Source organism: Marmota flaviventris, chromosome 4 (genome assembly GCF_047511675.1).
Source record: "Marmota flaviventris isolate mMarFla1 chromosome 4, mMarFla1.hap1, whole genome shotgun sequence".
Classification (NCBI taxonomy): Eukaryota; Metazoa; Chordata; class Mammalia; order Rodentia; family Sciuridae; genus Marmota; species Marmota flaviventris.
In genome coordinates this window covers 148,960,976-148,984,864 of record NC_092501.1, presented here as the reverse complement: position 1 = coordinate 148,984,864, position 23,889 = coordinate 148,960,976, and positions in this window count along the sequence as shown.

Genomic DNA, 23,889 nt, shown 5'->3' with positions numbered 1-23,889 from the left:
AGTGTGCCTGGTCACAGGAAGGGCTCACACAGTATGTAGGAATGACTGACCTAATGCAGTGGCTCTCAAACTTGAGCCTGTCATAGTCACCTGAAGGTACTGCTAAAATAGTGTTGGGCCCCCCTCTTGAGTTTCTGATTCAGAAGGTTTGGGGTGGAGCCCCGAGAATCTGTATTTCTGACAAGTCCCATCCCAGGTGACTCGGAAACTGCCCATCTGGGGACCACATTTTTGAGAACCTCTCTTCTAGGAATTGATTCTTCTTCATTCTTGCTGCACATTAGCATCAGAATCAACTCTGGAGCTTTAAATTTAATCAGAACAAACCAAAACCAATAACAGCGATAAAAATAACAAAAGATATATGCCCTAGCTCTGCTGCCAGATATTCTTATAAAATTGGTATGGCATGAGATTGGCCATTGATTTATTTTAAATTTGGTTTTGGTGTCATCCTCAGGTGCTGTTCATTTGCTGCCAGGGCTGAGAACTATGCCATGGTGCCAGCATAAATCAGCATTATAGGACCACCTGTTTAGTTTAAGGCTCCAGGTAATAGACTAGCTCACTGGATCCAAAAGAAGATGGACAATAGGTATATCTGCTACCTCATTACTAGGAATGGTTGATTTAGTAGTTTGACTGATTTCCTTATTTTGGGAAGTGGAAATGGGACACAAGCTGTCTCATTTAGGAAGATAATCTGAAAAAAAAAAAAAAAAAAGAAGGCCCAGTCTTGATGGCAGATGATCCAAAAAGTGGATAAAGCAGGGAGGACATTGAAACAAAGATGGGCTACTTACCAAGCATGTTCTTCTGTGAGCCTGAAATTCATTCCACATGCATCCCCAGCCCCTTCAACCTTTTCCTAATTAGCCAACAGATTTTTCTTATAGAGTTCTAATTCAGCTGTAGCCAACCAAAGTTCTTATTTGACAATTGGTGATATTTTTCTAACATCTTGTGTGCTTGATCATTTTTAATGATATAAGTCCCAGAAAGAACCTTCTAGAATCCTAAGTATAGACAGCAAAAGTGATAGTAGGTGTGAGTAAAGGACCATCTCGTGAAACTGTAGAAGTTTAAAACAGAGGGAAGATATTTTGTAGGTTTATAGAAGAGACGCTGCTGGCCCGGGTGGTCCAGGTGGCAGGGCTTCATAAACCTTAATTTGCATTTACTCCTTGAGTTTGCAGTTCTCCTGCTAAGGGAATTGCCTTGTTACCAGTCTTATAGTTGAGGTCTCACCCTTTGCTTTTGTTTTGAGTTCAAGTTTTATATGCCCCTGGAACTAAACATGTTATGCTCTGTTTTAGTCAGCTTTGTGTCATTGTGAACAAAACATCCAACTTAGAGGAGGGAACGTTTTTTGGGAACATATCAGTTTAAGAGGTCTCAGTTCACAGACCACTTACTCCATAGGTCTGGACCAGAAGTGAGATAGAAAATTATGGCTGACGGGTGTGGCAGAGGGAAGCAGCTCAGGACATGGGGACCAGGTGGTAGAGAGCTCCGCTCATCAGGGACAAAATGCAAACACCAAAGGCACATTGCTAGTGACCTACCTCCTCCGGCCTTATCTACTTGCCTTTTGTTACCACCCAATTAATTGATATAAGTGGATCAATTCACTGATTAAATTACACGTCTCATAATCTGAGCATTTTGCCTCTGAACATTCTTGCATTGTCTCACACATCAGCCTTTGGGGGATACCTTATATCTAGACTGTAACGTGCTCACACTTTTAATTTACTATTCTATAACTGATTATTGAAATTCATTTTCCATCTTAATGACTTGTAAGAATTTTATGTGTTTTAAGGACATTGATATCTTTTGTGTATTTTCCATTTTTGTCATTTTCTTTGAATCAAAAAATTTGATAATGAAAATTTTAACTTTTTGCACAAATCTATTTTTTTTGTTTTGAAGGATCTGCTTTGTCATTCTCAGAAATTGTTTTCCTATCTCTTAATTAAATAAACACTATGAAGTTTATTTTTTCATATATGGCACATGTATGAGACTGGCCATTGATTTATTGCAGGGGAGAGTGGTCTGGACATACATGTTGCTATGAGAGGTGAAGTAGAAGTTGATTTTTGCTTCTTTTTCAAGGAGAGCTAGTTGTCCCAGCACTATTTTTATTAACAGCTTGTATTGGGTGTGTGGGAGACTCCCCCTTCTCCGGAGAACATCATGGAATCCCTTACCCCTCCCCCTTCTCTCCAAAGGGCGCCAAGCTGAAGAGCGCCAAATTCAAAGGTTTTCTTGACCAATCCCCATGGGACTCAGTGTTGGTTCGCTGTTCCTGAGTCACCTGCCAATCAGCACCTGCCACATCACCTACGCAACCTTTCTTAAGCCCAAGCTTGTGAACTCACTCTCACTGCCCTCTTCCTCTCTGCTCTTTCTCTCCTCTCTTCTAATCTCTTTCTCTCTGCTCTCTTCCTCTGCTCTCTGCTCTCTTTCTCTATGCCCTCCTCCTCTCGTCTCTCTGCTCTCTGCCTCTCTTTTTCTCTGAGATGCCCCCTTTAACCCCAAAATATATCTGTATTAGTTCATCTTCCATTGCTATAATATAATACCCCCAAACTTGATACTTTATAAAGAAAAGAGGTTTTCTTTAGCTCACAGTTTGGGAGGCTGAAAGTACAAGATTGGGCACCATGGTTGATTTAGCCTCTGGTGAGCCCCCTTAGTTGCATCACATCTTAACAGATGGTACCATGGCAGGAGCATGCACACGTGAGACAGGAAGCCAGAGAGTGGGGAATGGGACAGTCTTGTCTTTTCGTGACAACCTGCTCTTTTTGTGAGAACCAATTTGGGGTTCCAAAGAACTACATGTACCCCTTCTGAAGGCAGCTCCCCCAATGACCTGATTATCTGCACTAAATGTTACCTCTTAAATGTGTACCACCTCCGTCATTACCACACTGAAGGCCAGGCTTCCAGCACATGAAACTCTGGGGAACAAATCCCATTCAATCCATAGCCATATGTAAATGTAAATTTATATGTATGTGTGTACATGTGTGTGTATGTGTTTGTGTGCATAATACTTTTATATTTATGATCTGTCCTATCTGTATGTTCTCATCTGAATGAATTCACCTGTATCTTCTCTGACCAGTGCATCCCCTTTAAAAAGTGATCACAGTCTTTTAAAGAGTCTTTTACTATTTCAAAGGGAAGAATCTCCTTATTATTTTTTTTAAATCCTGTCTTTTCTAGCGCATTTATTCTTCCAAAAAATTCCTTGGTCATATGCTTCCTCCTCTCAAAAATTGTATTGGTGAAAGTTTTGAATTGGAGATGTTTAAGGATATCATTCAGATGGAACAACTTCAACAATAAAACATCACTGGGAAAGCACAGCTCATGTAAACTTTTTTAAAAATCAGATACAAATAGCATTTGCTTTATTTTAGTTCAAGATGGCAAGAAATTGAATATTCAAAGCCACTTTTTGATTAATAAGTTACTTCAAAATGAATTAACTAATTGACGAGTGTGGCTATATTGGATATGTGAGGCATATTATTTGGGATCAAGTTACAAGGAGACAGAGGCTTAAAGAATATAGAAGTTGGTTTCTTTCTTAGGTGATGTATGCAGGTCAGTATTCTGGATCCTTCTGGGCGATTAAGAAACAGAATTGCTGCCCTGTGTGGGTTGCACAAGAAGGAAGGGGAGAGAGCCCAGAACAGGTCTGTTCATGGTTTTAAGGCACAGCCTTATTTCCCAATGACAGTTGTTTCACTTTCATCCATAACTTCTGCTGTATTCCTTTGCCAGACACAGAGTGATATGATCACTCTTAGCTCTCAGGAAGACTAGGAAATACAGGTCCTGACTGATAGGGGACTTGGCTAGCTGAATTGTCTATACGGTGGAAGAGAGATTATACTTTGTTAATCTGTTTGTAGTCACAGTTCAGAGACTGTCAGCCAAACTGCCATCACTACAAAAGGCATGTGGGTATAGTTGAGTCTCACGATGGTCATCAGGGTTGAAAAGAGCAAAAGCAAGTTCCTCCCTTTGCCAACCCATAGCTGACTTTGATGCCCCCTTCTCACAGGAACAATTGTGATATTGTAGGAAGCTCAGGATTACCAGTAAAAACGGACCAGCATTCAAATGAATAGTGATGACTCCTGTTTCTCGAAAAACTGTAAAACCAGAATAATGCAGTCATTGCAGTTTTATGATTGGGCATGAGGAATTCATGGGTCCAGCATTTCAAAGCTCCTTTTCTTGATTATATCCCCATGTCTGCTCTCTCTACTGATGATTGTGTACCTCAGGAAGGGACAATATAGACTTGGAATAAAAAGACAATATAGCCATATTCTGAAGTCTCAGCTAACTCCTGCCTAGGCTGAAACACCTGTGTGCCAATAGGCAGTGTTTGAGTGAAGACTAACACATTTGCTTTTGTTTAAGGAACAGTTGGTTGAGATGGTTGCTTTTGTGTTTGATAAAGTGATAATGCGAAAGCAAAGTCACATGCTCTGGAGCTAAGCAAGGAGGTCATAAACCAAGATTTAGACCTGATCAGGTGGCAGCCAAGCCAATACTGAACATAGATTTAAACTTCATTTTTATTCATCATAAGTACTGCATTTACTGTTATTTTTACAAGCAAAGATTTATAGCAGTTTAGGCATATACTGTTTTCATGCAGCTTTAGTGAAATTATGCTTGCCGCCAGGTGAAATTCTTCCCAGTATTCTAAAATTAAAGCCATTCTGTGGCAGTTTTCACCTCCCCCCCACCCCCAGGGTCACTTTTTATTTTTTAATGTCATGGAATGAAGCTGATTGCAATTTAGTACAGATTCATTCTAATTAACTGAGGTATCATAGATTCCTTAAAAAGTGAGAACTTTGGTCTGATAATAGGAAAATAACATTTGATCTCTGTACTATGTTTTTTTTTTTTTCTTTCTTTCTTTCTTTTTTTTTTTTTTTTTTGGGTAATAGTAAAGCACACCAAGCTATTTGGATTTCCTTTGTTGAAATATCTTGTTTTCTTTACCAATTACCTCATGTCTCTGATGGAAAAAAACAAAAGCAAAACAAAAAACTACCCCGTTTAACCATATGGATTCCTCGGTGCAGATGAAAAACTTCCCAATATTCCTTGCTTCCTGGTAATAAAAAGCCAAGCCTGTGCGAAGTTCCATGATGAGACTGGAGAAAATGTCCCAGAAGGGGATAGTCAGGGGATAAGATATCAGAGATAACAACTGACAACTAGGCAGATCACTGACTCTGTTTTTGCCTTTGAGAGTATTTGTTACCACGTTCAAAAAACTATTTTTCCTGAAGCTGGGCCAACCCAGCTCTCCAGGTAAGCAAATTACATATTAGTGTATGAATATGTGTGTGTGTACCACAAATCTACTTTCTTCTAACACCACTAGGATTTATCTTTCCCCTCTGCAAAAAGTTAGACAGGTTTCTCTTAAGTAATCCAATTTCTGTCCCTCAGGGGTACAAAATGGTATCTTAGACTATCCCTGGTCCTTTTCCTAAAACTCCCCACTAGACTCAGTTCTGTTAAGTAGGCTTTTCAACTGTTCCCAGTACACATCCTGCTTATTTATTTTCCTACCAGAGATTCCATACGCAGTAGGTTTACTTACTGGATGAACAAATGGATTCCTGACTGAGGGGACTTGCCTTGGCTGATCCCCAAGGGGGATCAGTCATGGTCTTTTCTGTATTTGGTTTCAGGTCCCCAGGTCCCTATTTCTAGTTCTCTTTTCTCATGACAACTGTCTAACTCTTTCGTTTTCCGTAAGGCCTTTCATCCTGGAGGTAATTATTGTATATTTTGGTACTTAATTTTATGATTACTTTAGCACTTTAGTGCATAGTTTATTATATTCTTTAATTCTCTGTGTCACAGAGAGTTTTAGTTACACCAAATTCTAAATGTTGGTACTCTGTCATATCTTTTCTTTATGTCCTCTAAGGAATTTATCACTCACTATCAAGCCTATAATAAGCTTTTAAAATAAATACTTTCAGAATTGGGAGGATTGATATGGATGAATCGTTTTTAAATGTGATCAGTTTGTGTTTTTGGTGCAATCCAGTTTGGTACTTGCTTCTGCCCTAGTCCCATTAAACTAATGAATCACATGCTTGCCCACAGAAACAGTAGTCTGCTGGAGGATTAGTTTGAAGTAGTATGTGATTCAATAAAAAAAAAAAAAGAGGTAATTTGTTCACCTTCTTTCCCAACCATCAGGGAAACCATCATAAACAGCTGAAACTGCCCTTACTCCCTCCCTACCAACGCTGAGCAAGGCTCTGTTGTTAAATAGTTACCCTGCTTTTAATGACTGCTTTGCCATTTATGAACTGTGTGACCTTACACAAGTTATGGAACCTCTCTGAGCCTCAATTTCCTCATTTTAAAATGAGGGTGATCATGTACCCTTTCACAGACACTTCTGGGATTAGCAGTAATGTCTACAGTAGTCATCACTTATCAAGATTACCATGTGCCTGGCAGTACACTGTGTACATAAATTCTCTCCCTTAATTGTTACAGCGTTTTTGGCACAGCCTTCTAGATGCTTAGTAACAGTGGCTATTATATTTCATACCTTGGCTTACATGTACACTGAGTCAGACTGGAGATTTCCAAAGACTCATTTTTCATTTCCCAGAATTGGCAGAAAGGCTTACTAAAGTCAGGCTACCACCAGGGGCTTGCGGCCAAAGGCCAGTGTTATGGTTACTCTGAGCAGAGGCTAAAATTCTGGGTTTTGCCATGGGTCCGTGAAATGGTCTCGCAACAGGGAAGCTTGCTCTCACTGGTTTAGGAGATAAGCAGCATGCTCCTTTGAGTGGCTTATTAGCTGATTGACAGTACAGATTGGTAGAAATGGTTGATTTCATTAAGTACAAAAGAAGCTCACCTTGTATAAATCTAGATGACATTTGAAGGATGGAAAGGGGTAAAATCTGGATGTTGTGAACAGTTCTTGTTTCCTTTGAGCTAAACTAACTCTGAGCTATAAAACTGGGACTTAACTTTCAACAGGAAGGAGTTAGATTAGACTCTGGTAAGAATTTCTTAATTGTAAAATTTTGAGCCAGTAGGCACATGAGCCACCCTACCAAGAATGTATTCAGGGCTTTTATCTTTTGTGTACAGATCTTTTTTTTAGAGAGAGAGAGAGAGAGAGAGAGAGAGAGAGAGAGAGAGAGAGAGAGAGAAAGAGAGAATTTTTTTTTTATTTTTTTAATATTTATTTTTTAGTTTTTGGTGGACATAACATCTTTGTTTGTATGTGGTGCTGAGGATCGAACTGGGGTGAGCCAGGTGAGCGTGCTACCACTTGAGCCACATCCCCAGCCCCTTGTGTACAGATCTTAAGGTGCATTTAGGAAGTAGAAAAATGACCCAGATGACCTCACACAGTAACTTCGCTGGAGGTGATTCTGTACAATCTCCTTTTTTTTTTTCTAAAATTAAATTTTATATAATTATGTTTAAATTATATTTCTTTCTCCTGTTAATCCAGCCAAGAGGTAGACTTCTGGGGTTGGGCTTGGAGATTGGTGTTTTTGAAAATAACTTCAAGTGATTTCATCTTGCAGCCAGGTCTGAAACCATCACTTTGGATAAAACACAATCCAGAGACTGGGAACTGGTCTCCAATCCTGTGATGATTTGACTGTGAGGTTGTCCCTTTTACTGTCACATTGTGGTTGCATCTTCCATGATGATCCACATTGTCAGGGCTGAGGTGCAAGAGGATTTTCTCCCCATTGGTCTTGCAATAATTTTATTAAGTTCCTGAATGTAGTAATCTTAATCTTTGTTTCTTACAGAGCTGCTGTTACATCTTCTATTTAGTTCTTACTTGCACCCTCTCATGGGGGAAAATTGTAGAACCTTTCCTCATATGGTATCCACCAGAAGCTTCTGTGACTCAGTTAAGCACAGTCATTGAGATAATTAAAGACATTTTTTATGTTCCAAATTCTTTAGCATCCTCATTATACAGAAGATGTCCATGAGGCCAAGAGAGGTGAAGTAACTTGTCTAAGGTCACAAATCTTGTAAGTGGGAAAGCTTGATTCAAAGCCCCAAAAGTCGAGTCCATCTGTCATCCTACTGAGGTCATGGTAGTAGGATCCAAACACTAGATGGCTAGAGATTGGCAGCCAACTGTCTGGTCAGATAAAAACTGGGCTATAGTCCTAGAAGGGGTTGCTGGGATTCTTTTTTAAACCCCAGTATGGAACTTCAGAGTAGACACAAAAGGAGAACTTCTTCTACTCACAAGGTAACAGCCTTAGTAGGTTGTGGCTCAAGGTAAAGGGGGCTGACTGGACAAACTGAGTAAACCAGTCAAGATCATTGATGCAGAAACCTTACATCAGGACACTCCTCAACTCTGGGAGCAAGAGAAATAGCAGATTAAGAATCTGTTCAAACTACCCTCCTGCAATGCCTGTGTTGGCACCACAGTGGGAGGAGAAGGGGCTGCAGTCTCAGTGTAAGAGCTGCTGGCATTTTATCAACACTTGCCCATGTTCCAGGCAACATAATAAGCAAGTTGGAGGCGTCAATCATTCCTTCCTTAGAGTAGCTCTGTGAGGTAAAGAGCATTGTCATTACCATTTTTGCTATCACCAGCATGAAACTGTAAAAGATTTACCCAAGTCCAAAGATGGTAAATGTTATAACTGAGATAACTGAGATTTTAAAGAGCCTTATTCTCAGCCCTCCCCACATAATATGTTATGATCCCCCCCCAACACCCAATGTTTTTGTTTTGTGATGAAAAGATCAATTAGGAAAACCAAATTCTAGATGTTTCTGTTTGTCAGTCTAAGTTAAACTGATAATGTTATGAAATATTCAGTATCTGGGGCGGCCATTGATGTGTCTTATTTTGTGTATGGGGGGCTAAAGGAGGAGCTTCTGTCTTCGAGAAGTCCAGCTCCCTTCCCCATTGCAAGTCTGTAAGCTGTGGTGAGAGACATGGCTACTTCATTCTAGAAGTGGTCTTGTGACTCAGGCTCAGTCAACTACATGTCCTTGCCTGGGACTTTGCTCTTAAGGGAAAATGTGACTGGGGAGGAATTTTCCAGAATGGTGATGAGGATGTCTTGAGGGCCCACTGAGTGTGGTGTTAATAAGAGAATATCCTAATCAGGATGCTTAGTGGGGGCCTTTAGCCATCTCCTGTCCCCTGGGTGTCGGCACCTATTTCTCAAACTCATTCTCTAGTGCCCTTCTCCCCCAAATCAGTGATACCCTTTAGTAGTTTCCCTCCTTCCTTCCTTCCTTCCTCCCTCCCTTCCTTCCTTCCTTCTCTCTTTCTTTCTTCTTTCTCCTTCCTTCCTTCCTTCTTGGTTTCTTTTCCTTTCTTTGTTCTTCAGTTTGAGTTGGCTCCTGTTGCTGAAAGCCCATACTGATTGCTACCCAGCAAGACAACTTACAAATAGATTAATTATGTACACAAAATACACAGACTCCTGATACCTATAAGTAGCTTTCTTCAGTGTTGTTTGACACCCTTAAAATCATGTCATATTATAGAAAAGTTTTTTTTTCCTTCTCTTTTAATTCACTTCCATTTACTTTACTCTCAATCTTTCTTTTTCATCTACTTTTCTGATTTATTCTCCAGACTTCTTTCCAGCCAGGTGGGCCCCATATGGAGTCTTTAATACTTCCGTCAGCTCTCTCTCTGGGTGTTCTGCACCTCAGCTTCCCTAATCATAACCATGATTGCCTTGTGCTTTTACAAGACATTTGCTTATTTAATTTATTTAGCATACTGTTCAATTAACGACTTAGTCACAGTCTGCTTAATGTTTCTGTACCTCTCCAACTTGGAAATAGAATAAAAGAAGTGTTGCCTTTTTCGCATCTCGGAACTGGTTTATATTGAAACAGAAAATGAGGATTTTAATTCTTTCATCACTGTTGTTATCTCTTATGACTCTGAGTTAGGCTGTTATAAATCTCCCGCAAAAGCACTTCTGAAGCTTGAGGGGTTTCAGGGACTCTCTGGTTATTATGACCCTGACATAACGAACTACATTAGCTGTTGTTGAATGAAATAAAGTAACACCGAGGGGAAAAAATGCTAGTTAAAACTACAAATAGCATAGATGCTTTTGCCCCTAAGGAAGTGGCATAATTTTTCTCTGGAGTCTTTTGTTTAAAAAAATGTTTAATGGTCTGACCTTGGGAACTGATGCTTATAGGAATTGGAAGGAGACAGCACAACAGAAGGTTGGTAAATTGGGTTCAAATAAAATAAAAAAGAAATTGGATGGTGGGGAGCTGCCCAGAAGGGAGAGGGTCAGTCAGATAAAGCAGGAGTTTACCCAAGTAAAAGGGACATTTAGGAAACATTCTCTAGAGATAGTGATGGTTCAGGGATTTTTTGAGGCCAGAATGTCTAATGTTAAATTTTAAGAGGTTTGTTTAAATATTCCAGAAAAGAAAGTTATACATACCCTTGATTCAATGCCTTTAGTGGGTATGAATGGGTGGGCACGATGGCCCGCTGGGGAAGTAGAGGTCTCAGAGGGGAAGGAAAGTGGTGCAGAGTGAAAATGGCTCAGTACTGGATGGGAACCTGAGGAGGAGGAGGGTGGACTAGAGGCAGTTGAGTTATCATTGTTGTTACATAGCCAAAATTTGGGGGGAAGAAATTGACCCATTGGGAAAGCAGAAAAGGAAATACTATAACAAGAACATCGAGGAAAGGATCAGTTGGATGAATAAAAGCAGAATAAAGGTCATGCTTTCATTTTTTTTTCTCCTTGTCTCTTGCAATGCCTAAATGTGACAGAGTCTGCTGTTTCAGTAAACATAGGTCTTCAGTGTGTAACCACGTGGCATTGGCTGTGTTGAGCACCTTCTAAAATGAGACGACCAGATCCAAGATATTTTCCTCCAAGAGCATTAGTCAAAAGCAGAAAATAGAAAAGAGTATTTAAATATCTAATAGAAATATATACTTAGAATGTAAATTTCTTAGTGGGAGTGTTTGTGGAATAAGATGATTTTCTTACAAATGATGGGCAAAGACCATTATTTGTTATTTTCCAATCCTGTTCATGATTTCAAATACAGGAAATATGACCATAGCCATAAATATTTAGTATCAGTCTTCTATGACGCAGAGCAACATTCAAATTTAAAAGATGGGACTAAAGTCCAGGGGAATGAACAATTCCTCAACTAGATTTCTAATAATCTAGACTAGAGAGATATAATGGTGGGGAAGGATGAAGTACTGATTAGGAAAGAAAAATGATTGAAGAGAAGGGCTGAAAATATTCTTTCCAACTTTTATCTTGTTTGGGATAGATTATAACCTTTAGGAGGTACAGGAAATAAAATTTCTTCTTGAGAAGTAAAAATGGCTATTTTATTCTAGGCTAACCCATTACATTATGCAGCAGCTGCTCAATAATCATGAAATTTTAGCTATACTAATGGTGTATAATCACCATACACAGAAAGCTCACAGGTACCTTACAGTAGTGTTGAAATAAATGTTTTGGTTTAATGTTCCTATATTTGAATACTGTAAACTTTTAAAGAAATTCTTAATACTTAAAGTATTTATTCAGTTCAGAGTTAAAACTTAGAAAACAAATTTTATCATACTTCAGAGGACACATAGGTTCCATAGGGCATTGGCAGACACCCAAGCCCGAATCTCCCTACACCTTCCCTGAAAAACCACACACATCAAAAACAGTAGTGAATGGATCACCTATAAGCCACTTTTACAGCATAACTAGGACATGGTGACTTTACCTACTTAAGTTATGCGTAAGCAGGGAAGGACATGTACACATAGTTAAATCTAGAAGAGTCACTTCCTTAGCCCACAGAGAATGAGGATTTGGTTGGAAACTGAGTAGAAAACTATCAGAGGCCTGGCATAGATGAAGACTTCCCCAGAAGTAGACTGTTAGTTGATTATCTTTCTAAAAGAAAGTATTTAGATATTTTAAAAAACAACATTATTTTTCCTAATACAGATCGCTGCATTGACTGGGGACTTGGTGAAAGAGAAAAACAACCTTTAGGCAGAAAGGCATCAATTTGTGTGAACTGAAATCTGTTCATCATATTCAGTGTGTCATTTTGCTTCCTGTTCCTCATTTAAAAGTAAAATGTAAGAGAGAAAGAAAAAAAAAGAGAGCAAAACATGACTCATTAGTTTAAACATTAAGTGCAATCCAATACAGTGAAAAGATAGAAACACAATTGATAGAACCAGCAGAAGAGACCAGATAAGAATCCTTGTGTAATCAAACAGAACTAAACAATATGGACAGTCACTGTGACTCGGGGAATGGACTGGGAAAATGGTTTTTATGGTACAGTGGTGGGCGAGAGCTCCCAAAGCTCAGGTGCTCAGTTGAGTACCCTTGAAGAGAGAGACAGTCCAGGGGCAGGCCACCATAAGGCCCGAGAACAGAAGAATATCATTCTAGTTGATGTAAATATAACTCCTGCCACCTGTGGATGAAACATGCCAATTTTCAGGTAAAACAGTTTCCTTTGTGGTAGGATCTGTTACACAAACACTTCTCTTCCAGCTCTCAGATTCTGGACTTGACCAGAAGCCCAAACCCACTTCCTACTTCCATTCCTCCCTGCTCCACCTGACTCCATGGCTCAGCATCCCATATTGATCAGGGGTCTTTCCGGTTTCTGGTGTCCATTGAACTTATTTTCCTCTTTACCCTTCTATGGCATTGTTTCCTGTTTACTTATCTTCTGCTGGACTGGAAGTTTGACTTATTTGCCTTTAAGAACTCGGTGTCTATCATGGTGTTTGGCACATCCCATAGACTCACCAAACATTGGCAATGAGAAGACCTTCAGTATTCTCCAGAAAAGAAAAAAATTGAGCACAGATGATTGAAACTTCTAGAGGTCTATATGAAAATATGCTTATAGTTGTGGTCACTTTTCCATATGTCCTGTGCACATGAATGAATAGAGTAACTCTCTAACCTATTTTCCAATAGTGCTATCCTCCTTGTATTTTTCCTCAAATATAGGCAATATGGTTCATCTGTATGGTAAAATACCATATTCATAATGTTATTCAACTGCTACCTTTCTCAAGTTTTAAAACATTTCCTCACTGCCAAATGAAATTCTATGCCCAAGAAGCAGTTCTTCCCCATTTCCCCCCTATTCCCAGCCCTTGCCAACCACCAATGTGCTTTCTGTCTCCATGAATTTAACTATTCTTGGTATTTCATATAAATGGAATTATATGATATGCAACCATATGTGTCTGACTTCTTAACATAATGTTCTAAGTTACATGAAGGTTGTAGCATGCATCAGTACTTCATTCATTTTTATGGCTAAATAATATTCTACTGCATGAATCTGCCATGTTTGTTTATCCATCCATTTGTTGATGGACATTGAAGTTGTTTTTATTCATTGATTATTGTGAATATTGCTTTTATGAACATGTGTGTATACGTTTTGGTTTAAATACCTGTTTTCATGTCTTTTGCAAATATAAGTGGGAGTGAAATTTCTAGGTCGTATGACTATTCAAAGCTAAATTCCTTGTGAAAGTTCCCAAATATTTTTCATAGCAGTGGAACAACCAGCGATGTAGAAGGTTGCCAGCTTATCTACATACTTGCCTACATTTCCAATTCATTTTTTATTATTATAGCCATTTTTAGGGGTATGAGGTGGTATTTCACTGTGGTTTATTTCCTCAATGACTAATAACCTTGAGAATCTTTTCGTGTACCTTGGAGTGATATCTACTTATATCCTTTGCACACTTAAGAATTTCATTGTTTGTCTTTTTGTTGTTGAGCTTAAATATTCTGGATACCAAACTCTTATCAGATATATTATTCACAAAGATTTTCTCCCATTTAGTAGACTGTCCTTTCATTTTCTTGATAATGTTCTTTGCTGTGAAAAAGTTTAAAATTTCGTTGAAGACCAATTTATCTATTTTTTTAATTTTGCTCATGGTTTTGTTGTCATCTGAGATTCCATTGCTAAATCCAGCGTTATGAAGATTTACTGCCATGATTTCTTCCACGTGTTTTATGGTTTTTAGCCCTTGTATTTAGGTCACTGATCTATTGTGAGCTAAGTTTTCTACATGGTGTGTAGCTGAAGTTTCCCTCTTTTTTTTATGTCTTTCATCATCCAGGCAAACACAAATAAATGCCCCTGAAATGAATTCCTGTCTCTAAGGCTTTGTTGTTTCTTCTGCCTACAATGATTTTCCTTATCTTCATCCCACCTAGGCTTGCATTTCCCATCATTCAATGTGAGGCACAAATACTAACTCTACCTTGTAATCTTTCTTAAACTCCTGTGGCCTCTCTCCACTTTCATCTCACCAAAATCAGCAGAAATAGTCTGAACTCTGAATTCCCAAGACCTCTTTTCCAGCAGTAATTCATATACCATTCACTTATTTATCCAATCAGTTATCCACACATCCAAAGATTAAAAAAAAAAAAAAGGTTGGGCACCTACTCTGCTAAGTACTATAAGCTTTTTAAGTTCTGTCATATGTCACACACACACACACACACACACACATTTAAATATTTATTTTTTAGTTGTAGTTGCATATAATACCTTTATTTTATTTATTTATTTTTATGTGGTGCTGAGGATTGAACCCAGGGCCTCGCATGTGCTAGGCGAATGCTCTCCTGCTGAGCTACAACCCCAGCCTGTATGTAATATATTTTTGAAGTTGCCTTCTTCTCTTACTGGTGAGAAGGTTTTAAAAGAGGCACATCATGTCATTGATATCCCCCTCCCCGACAGCAACTGAGAGAATTAATAAATATACAAATGCAAGCATTATTCAAGCATACTACCACTTTCAATGTAGACAACTGGCTCTAAATTCTTGACCTTCCTTGTATCTTGTACCAGCTTGAAGTCCTGATCTCAACTGAGGCCAGGGAAGTTTGTTACAGTACACTTCTCCCAAATCTATCAAATTTACTGCACTATTTCTCCTTTGGACCACTACTCATCCTTTGTATGTTAGTGGGATTTTCAGTTTTTCCCGGGGGTGGAGGGTATTGTTGCAGCAAGGTAATCATCAACTATTTTCTGGGAGCAAAACCCCTCAAATACAGTACTATTTCTCCTTCCTTGCTTATAGATTTGTATGAACGATGGTGCTAAATACATTTTAAGTTTTAGTAAAGCCATTTAACAAAATGCCAATGGGAGGAGTGGTTCATGCATCCTGAAGTATTTCTGAAATATGCCTTATGCAAATACTAGAGGGAGCTCTGACAGAAGGGTTCACATCTGGGGTTTGTCTGGAGGTGTGTGTGTGCCTGGGGGTGGGGTGGGATGGGGTGGGGTTGGAGGAGGGAATGAGTTATCTTTCTTTTCCTTCTTCCTTTGTAAACAATTTTTCATATTTTTGTTTCTTTAGTCATCTTGCAGTGATGAAGGTGGCTGTGGTGAATTCAGGACTGATCATTTCTAACACAACATCCGACATTTTAATCATATCGCATGTTGCAGAAAGACACATTGTTGGATCTTTTCTAGGCCTTTGGGAAAAGGCCTAGAGGTTTTTGAATTGATAGATTTCAATTACCTTATTTCTCCAAGTTACATAAAATATTCCTCTGATAGGAATTTTCTGAATTTCAATACTATTGAATCCACAGTAGTGGTAAAATTTTTTTAAAAAAAAATCTATTGTTTGAAAAAGGAGAAGATAAAAGAGGCCAGGAATCACCGAATAAAGTCTGTTGGTCTCCTGAAAAAGAAGGTACAAGAGCCGTGACGTATTTCAATAGTTTATTTAATTTAATCTTAAAGTATAATTCTGATAGCAGCATTTCTAATTAGGTGGCTATTTTCAGTCTCTCCCGCTTCCCAGCACAAGTTCCCAAAAATACCTGCTGATTTTAAGCAGTGCATTAGATGGCACTATTCACATAGTTTAGAGCGACATCGGCTTCAGTCATTTTTATTGCACAGACCCAAACATACACCTTCATTTTGAATTTCACACTGCTCCAGCTCAATTTCTAAAGCTGCTATTTTCCTGGCTTCCTTTTATGCCTTTGGTGAAACTAGGGTGAAAACCCCCCACATGTTTAAGAATGTGAGTGCTTGGGGATATCCCTTGACAGACACAGAGCATGTTAGATGTCTTCTGAGCCTTGATAGCTTACTTAAGCAATAAGGAAATATGGCAAATTATGGCTGTTGCTTATTCATGGCTACTTAAGATTCACAGAAATATGCCTTGCTCTTTTTTGCTTATACAAACCACCCAAGTTCACCTAAAAGTAATGGGATGTCTTTATTATTTTAAAAAAATGATTAGGTTTAAATCACATTCTTCACTAAAATTTTTTCCTAATTTAAAACTCTTATTAGATATCTCTATATTTTTTCTTATTACTTTCTCTATCGCCTTTTAATTGAATTTGACCCTTTGGCATTTAAAAAGAAAACCTCTATTCTATCCCTCCTTATGCTTCTATTTATTTTTAGCCTCAAATCCAATAAGGATCATTTGCCAGGTCCAAGGCTGACTTAACTTCCTCAGAGCAGCGTCCATGTGGCACATGGACCAGATGCCAAATAATTTAATATGTCTTAGATGCCATCAGGAAAATATCCCAAAAGTCTAAATCAAGATGCCTTACATTAGGGCATAACTTTCTTTTAGAAATTTAGCTTGAAAAAGAAATCAAACCATCAAGTCATTATTTTCCTCCAAATAGCTGAGGAGTCTGCCCTCTTCAGTTTCCACCACCCAGCAAAGTCTGTTTTCCAGTTTTCCTGAGACCCTGGGACCTCTTGACCTGGGAAGGTACCACACCATATGTTAAATCCACTTAGACTAAATTTAGAAGCATCTTTTCCCCTACCTCAAGTGAGATCAAGCAGACTTCGAGCATGGGATAGACAGGGAGGGCTTCCCGAAGTAAGGGCTGCAGGGTCAGAGAAAGAAAGGGGGCTTTGTAATTCCTGAGACTTAACCCTTCTTATTCTTTCCAGAAACACCAGAGATTTTAGGACTACTGATTATAGCACACATTCTTTAGAATACCATCTTCCAGTGGGATGAACTTTCAAAGTATGTTTGTTAAACAAATTCCAGCTAATTGCCATATAATAATATATATCTCATTACAGTTACACAATTTTCATAATATAGATGCCTGAGATTCTATTATCCTATTTCATAGATGAGGAAACTGAGAATTAGAGAAGTTCAGGTTCACAGATCTAAGACTAACACCCACATCTTCTGACTCCTAGCTGAGCATGCTTTTCATCAAACTCTGAAAGCTTGTCAAGTTTCAACACTTTATTGCCCCCACTCAATGATGGGGATTATGTGTGTCTGACTTAAAAGTTGGCTTAAATTTGTCTTGACTTGTTTGCAGAGCAAAGCTACAGTTCATTCTCTTCTCTGGTCAGGGTATAATTATGGTGCTAGCTAGAAAGGGCCCACGTTCTGCTTTGGCTGGTTTGTCCCATAACTCCCAGGTTGATCTCAATACTATTAGGAGCTACCTTTGTTTGGGTAAGGATTTTGGAAGGGAGTGTTAGTGTTTTAGAGAATTCATGTCTTAAAGGAAAACTCAAGCAGAGAAATGCCCTTTAAGTGAGAGTTTCCATCCAAAACCAAACAAAAGTTTAGGGAGTTGTGATAGACTACATTTGCTTTTTAATACCCACCATATGTCTGATTTTATTCAGGGACTAGAGGAGTGGGCAAGTGTGTATTTTCACAGATTATATAAATAACAGCCCTGCAATCACTGATTTCTTCTAGGTGATAACATTTTGGATTGTACTAAATAAAGTGCTAGGGAAAAACTTAAAAACCATCACTAATTACTGATAGAGACAGTCCACTGATAGGTCTTTGGCTAGTGCCTGCAATAGTTTGCGCTGTGAATTTAGTTTAGAGTGGATTGTTTACAGCTAGAGATAAAGGTGGTCCCTTTCAGGGGTTTCAATAGTAATATTCCCATTTCCTGTTGTTAATTTCTCCTCTCCCCCCCCCCCTTTTTTTAATGTTTCACATGATGAACTATAAATCTAAAACTGAGCTTAAAAAAAAAAGGTCCAGCCATATTCTCTCCTTCTTCTGGGTCCTTTGTCTTCTTGGATGGCAAATGTCAACTTTTCCATTCTCTTTTCCCTCTATCTCTCAGTGGTGGAAGTGCAAGGAGATAGTGGGGCTCTGGTGCCCAGAGGGAAGGAAGGCGTTAACATTTGTGGAGTGTTCCCTGTGTCCAGGCACTGGGCTAACCTGTTACATATGTGGGGGTATAATATTTCAAAGTGCTAATTGTCTGGTATAACTGCCAATTCTCCCCAGCGTGGCAGCTAAATGGAAAAGCAACATGGCCGTGGGGACGATTTACAGGGGGGAAGAAAGTTCTTTCGCTTTTAAGTTCAAAGGGCACCATCTGGGTATGAGACAGGAAGAAAATTTGAAAAGGAATGCAGTCAGGGAGAACAGGTTTTTCTTCCTCATTTGAGACGAAAGAGATAAAGGAGCCTAGAGCTTGCAACCAAGTCATCCTAAAGTCACCCAGTTCTGAAAACACTGACTGGGTGTTCCTTTTAACTTTCTTTCCTTCCTTGATATGTGTTTGTGGCTGGGGCTTCTGAGGCTTTCCAGAACCTATAGTTTTGCATAGGATAGCAGATTGAGCTCCTTTCTTTGGTATTAGTAGCAATAAAGGGAGTACATTGATACAATAGACGTTTACTGAAGACCTGATTAAGCATAGTGGGCTAAGTGTTTGAGATGTTGCCACACTTCTTGAGGACTCAGGAGGTTTACAGGCTGAACTCTGCTGCAAACAACATCATCTCCTAGGAGGGTGCCAATGAGTATTGTCTAGCCTTTGTGGCAAATCTTTGTAAGTTCCCAATTTTTTTTTTTTTAACTACATTCTGCTTATCCACCCTGGGTCCTCATAACTGACCATCTGGCTTTTTCTCTCTCCAGTTCAATTCTCTTCTCTGCATCTTTTGTCCTGTTTCCTCCGGCACCTGCAGCACACTGTCCTGTGTTCATTCTTTGGCACTATGCAGAAAAGGAAGGATTATTTATTTTCTTTAGTAGACTGTCATTTTGGAAGGAGACGCCTGACTTCTAGGAGGGAAAGAGTTAGCATGCAGCTAGGAGAAATCTTCCCCATTTCCTCTTTCCCCAGAAAATAAACCAAACCCCTTTTGAGTTATTTTCTGGCCTTCTATTTTTAAACCATCTCTAAAGCAGCCATTTTCCTACCACAGTGACCACCAGCTGCTGGGATTGTGGAGCGGAGATAAGAGATTTTTAACTCTCTATTGCACATGCTATGTTGGCTGCTCTAGCACCGTGGCCACCTTGAGCACGCTGGGCTAGAGATTTGGGTCTTAGGTTCACACATAACCCACTACAAAGATGTCACTTTAGACAAATCATTTGTTTCTGTCTCAGTTCTTCGTCTGCAAGATGGATTTCTACTGCTACCAATAGGATAGAATGAGATGAAAGATATGCAAACATTTTCAAGATAAAGGTGTTTTTAAAATGCAGAGGAGTGGTATTATTCTGTGGAGATAAGGTGATAAAAAATACCCACTATTTAAAATATGTGTACTAGTTAGACTGGATGTCTTTTAAGATTGTATTTTAAAGGTAATCTATTTGGAGGACAAGTACCATTTGAACTGTTTTGGACACCTTTGTGTTTCATGAATCATTTAAAGCAAACAATTTTTATAAAGTAGAGCAGATTTTCTTGGCTATAAGTCATTTTCTTCCATTTTAAGCTAACAGGATAATTAAAAGGCATCGTGTGTGGAAAGCAAGTACAAAGGACAATGGCTATGGGATTCTTTCTGCCTGTGATAAGTTGTGGTTTACTTCTAACCTTTGGAAAAAAGTTATCACTTTTTATATTTGCTGGTGACAATCAAATGGAAGAAAACAGTTTTAAAGAATAAAAATCTAAGATGTTTCATGGCTATGCAGATCTATTTTCATTTTCACAGATGGAAATTCTGCAGAGTTGGTTATAACATATTTATTTTATTCAGAACAATCCCAGTTGGATCTTCCCTTCTATAAAAAGAATTGTAATTTAAATGAAAAAGTATGCATTCATGTCACATCGTTGTCCTCTGTGGCCTACATTTTGATCTTGGTAGGTGGTGTATGTAATATTTTCTATCTTGTTAAAAACCATAATCAAATTGTAAGTTTGTTTCTTTATGTGTTGTGATGTGGTAGAAAAATAGGAGAAGACTTAGTCAGGGATTAAAGCTGATGTAGTCCAGGTAGTTGCAATATGAGAAAGAAAGGGGGAAGTAGGTGACTGCAGAAAAAACATCTTTCCTATCTGCAGGAGAATGATGGAAAGTGGAAGAAGACTGAATTTGCCTCAGAAATGTAAATGATATGTATCTCGTTTACATGGAATTTGCTTACAAAAGGTCTAGACACATCTTCACAATGAGTAGAATAATGTCTATCATACAGCCAATTAGGCAAAGGCCCACAGATAATTGAAGAAAACTAGTGAAAATTTTCCCCCAAATTAAGTATGATTTTCAAAAGAAAATCTTGCTCTTGGAAAAACTAGAAGAAATTATTCCCATGTGGAAATAATGGTAGGTTATCCCATTTGCCTCTAGATCCTATTCCTGAGGACATTCCCTGCTTTGGTCTGTTTTCTAAGAACACAGCTTCTATGAACTTTCATGTATAGGGTTCTGTGTGACCATACATATGTTTTTATTTCTTTGGAATAAAAGCCCAAGAGTACCCTTGCTGGGTGGAGTGGTAAGTACATATTTAGTTTTGCTCATTGGTTCCATTTTAACCTCATCCACAGCTTTATAAATATTCTCTTCACAGCACTTTGAATTGGCCATATCTTTCGTCTCAGAACTGATGATACACTGCGGGTTGAAATGCTGGAAATCAAAGAAATCTCTAATGTCTATAGAAAATGTTTAGCCTTGTGCTCTTGGCATATAAATATATATGCCTCCATTTTACAAAAAGCAAATAAACTCATATCTGTAAATATAAGATGGACAAAGAATAAAATTGCCCACCACATATCAGATGAAATCCAAAACAGCATTATTTTATGAAATATATCAGCAAAAGCTTAATTAGGCTCCAGTTATATCTCTTAGATATTGTCTTCAGTAGATTTTATGGATTCTATATAATAAAAAACAAAAATGGAAATATCAAAAGGTTATAAAATTCAAAAAAAAGCACTAAAAAAGAGAATCACCTACAAATAGCTGAACATGTTGAATCAGGAGTTGTCTTTCACTGTCTGGCACAACTGTGTAAATTGGTGTGAAGTGCAGAGAAAATATCCTGTGTCTCTGGTAAAATTGTAAATGAGCTTTTCCCTAAATCCAAGTGCCATGTTTGTAGTACATGTATCTTCATGTATTTATTAAGAGAAATATACATACTGTGATATGTCTTTGGTGTATGATATAATGGATTTTTAAAAATGTATATACTCATGTAGATGACACTTCAGTCAAGATACAGAATATTTCTCTCAATCCCCCAAAGCTCCGTTGGCCACATTTTGGGCAATCTTATATTCCGTAGATGACCATTATTCTCAGCTCTAACTCCAGATGTTTAATATCTACTTCATATAAATGAGTCTTATCTCATGTAAAGTTTTATATATGGTTTCCTTTATTCCACATGAAATATTCCTACCACATATTAGTAGCTTATTAGTAGTGTTACTTTGTATGAGTGTTTTCCTATTGATGTAAAATTGAGCTATTTCCAGTCTGTATATAATGAATAGCACTAATATAAATCAGTTATATGTACACATGTTCTTATTTTTCTTGGGAGAAAAGCAATCAAGTGAAATTGCCAGGTCATGGGATGCATATTTAACTTTTATAAGAAACTATCAAAAAGTTTTCCAAAGCCATTGAACTAAGGATTTACAATTCTAGGAGTTTGTTTATATGTAATATAATCACCAATATATTTGACATTAAATCTGCATTCTTATTCTTTTGTGTTCTATTACTCTGCCTCTTTTTCATGTGGGATTTTTTGTATCCCTTGAATTCTATGAAATTTTAAAAAAAATTTCCTTTTCCTTCCTTAACTTTTTAGTTACACATTAAATAATCACATTAGAAATCATAATGTGTATCTGTGACCTGTAAGGGTGTTATGTCAATTGTATGTTTATCACTTCTCAGATCATATAAGGATCTTAGGCCACTTTACCACTACTTATTGTCATCTTTGGTTTTGTATTACATTTCTCATGCATTTTAATTCTATAACTTATTATTATTTTATTTTATGTTAAATTATGTTAAGGTGAAATGATAATAGCTTTCAGTCAATATCTATTTATATTTATCCACACACTTAAGATTTCATTGTGTTTTATTCTTTGTGGCATTTCTGTGCTCACATTTGTTATAATTTTCCTTTTGCTTAAAACTTATTTTAATATTTCTTGGATTTAAGTGTATTGGCAGCAATTTGCTGCAGTTTTATTTTGTCTAGAGATGTCTTTATTTTAGAAGACTGCTATCACTTGATATCCATTTCTAAGTTAGCAGGTTTTTTGCTGTGGTTTTAACCTGAGAGATATCATTTCATTGTTCTGGTTCATTTATTTATTGCAGTGCTGAGGTTCAAACCCAGGGCCTCCAGTGTGTGAGGCAAGCCTCTACCGTCCTACATCTCCAGCCCTTGTCTTTATTTATTTCTATTGAAAAATTCACTATGGGATTATTTTGCTCCTTGAAAGGAAAAGTTTATGATTTTTCTTTAGCTGCTTTGATGGTTATCTGTTCTTTTGTTTTCAGCAGAACTTAATAGCATACAGAGGTGTGGTTTTCTTTGTATTTATCCTGCTTGGGGTTCATATTGCCTTTTGAGTCTGTTGCTTGTGTCTTCTGTGTGTTTGAAGATTGCCTTGATATTATCTTTTCAAATATTGCTTCTTTCTGTCTTGCTGTTTTCTCCCCTGTGGGACTCTCCTCGCACATTTATTAGACTATGGTAGCTCCTCCCACCTTCTCTTAGTCTCTTTTCTCTATCTTCAAGTTTTGTTTTCTCTAAACTTTAAGCTGAGCATTTCCCCTTCCCACTTTGGACCTGTTTGTCAGATCCTTATCTTTTCCTCTGTGTGTTACTATGCCTATCTATTGCATTCTTCATTTCAGCTTATTATATTTTTTTAGTCCTACAGATTTTATTTGATTCCCTCTTAGAACAGATTCCAGCTTTTAAATGACATTTTGCATTTGCCCAATATTTTCTTGAGCTACTGTACAGTCTGTGCATCAGGACCGCATCCATTATCTCTAACACCTCTGTATCTGCTTCTGTCATCTATTTTGTCTCCAGGTCGGGTCTCAGATTAGTTCTCCTCCATGCTTGCCTACTTTTTAGGAAAGTGGCCCCTTAGGGCCTAAACTTCAGTTTTATGAGTTTGCAGAAACTTCTTCCCAGTCTGATTCCTCATGTCCACATAATCCTAAACTTCTCAACCTACATTTCTATGCTGTTTACGAAGGGCAGAGAGTAGAAGGAGAAACGTGGCATCAAATGTGAAGCTCATCTCAATGAATTTTCCTACTATTTGGAATCCTGGCTCCTTTAAGTCTGGGTTGCCCTAATAGCTATTCAAAACTTTTAAGTGGATTCTTAGTGTTCTGTCAAGGTTTTCTAGTTGTTCTTGGTTGGAAACATGGTCTATGCTAGTCTGTCATGGTCGAAAGTATGCATCTTATGTTTTCATAGCAAAGCCAAATGATTTAATAGCCACAGAATCT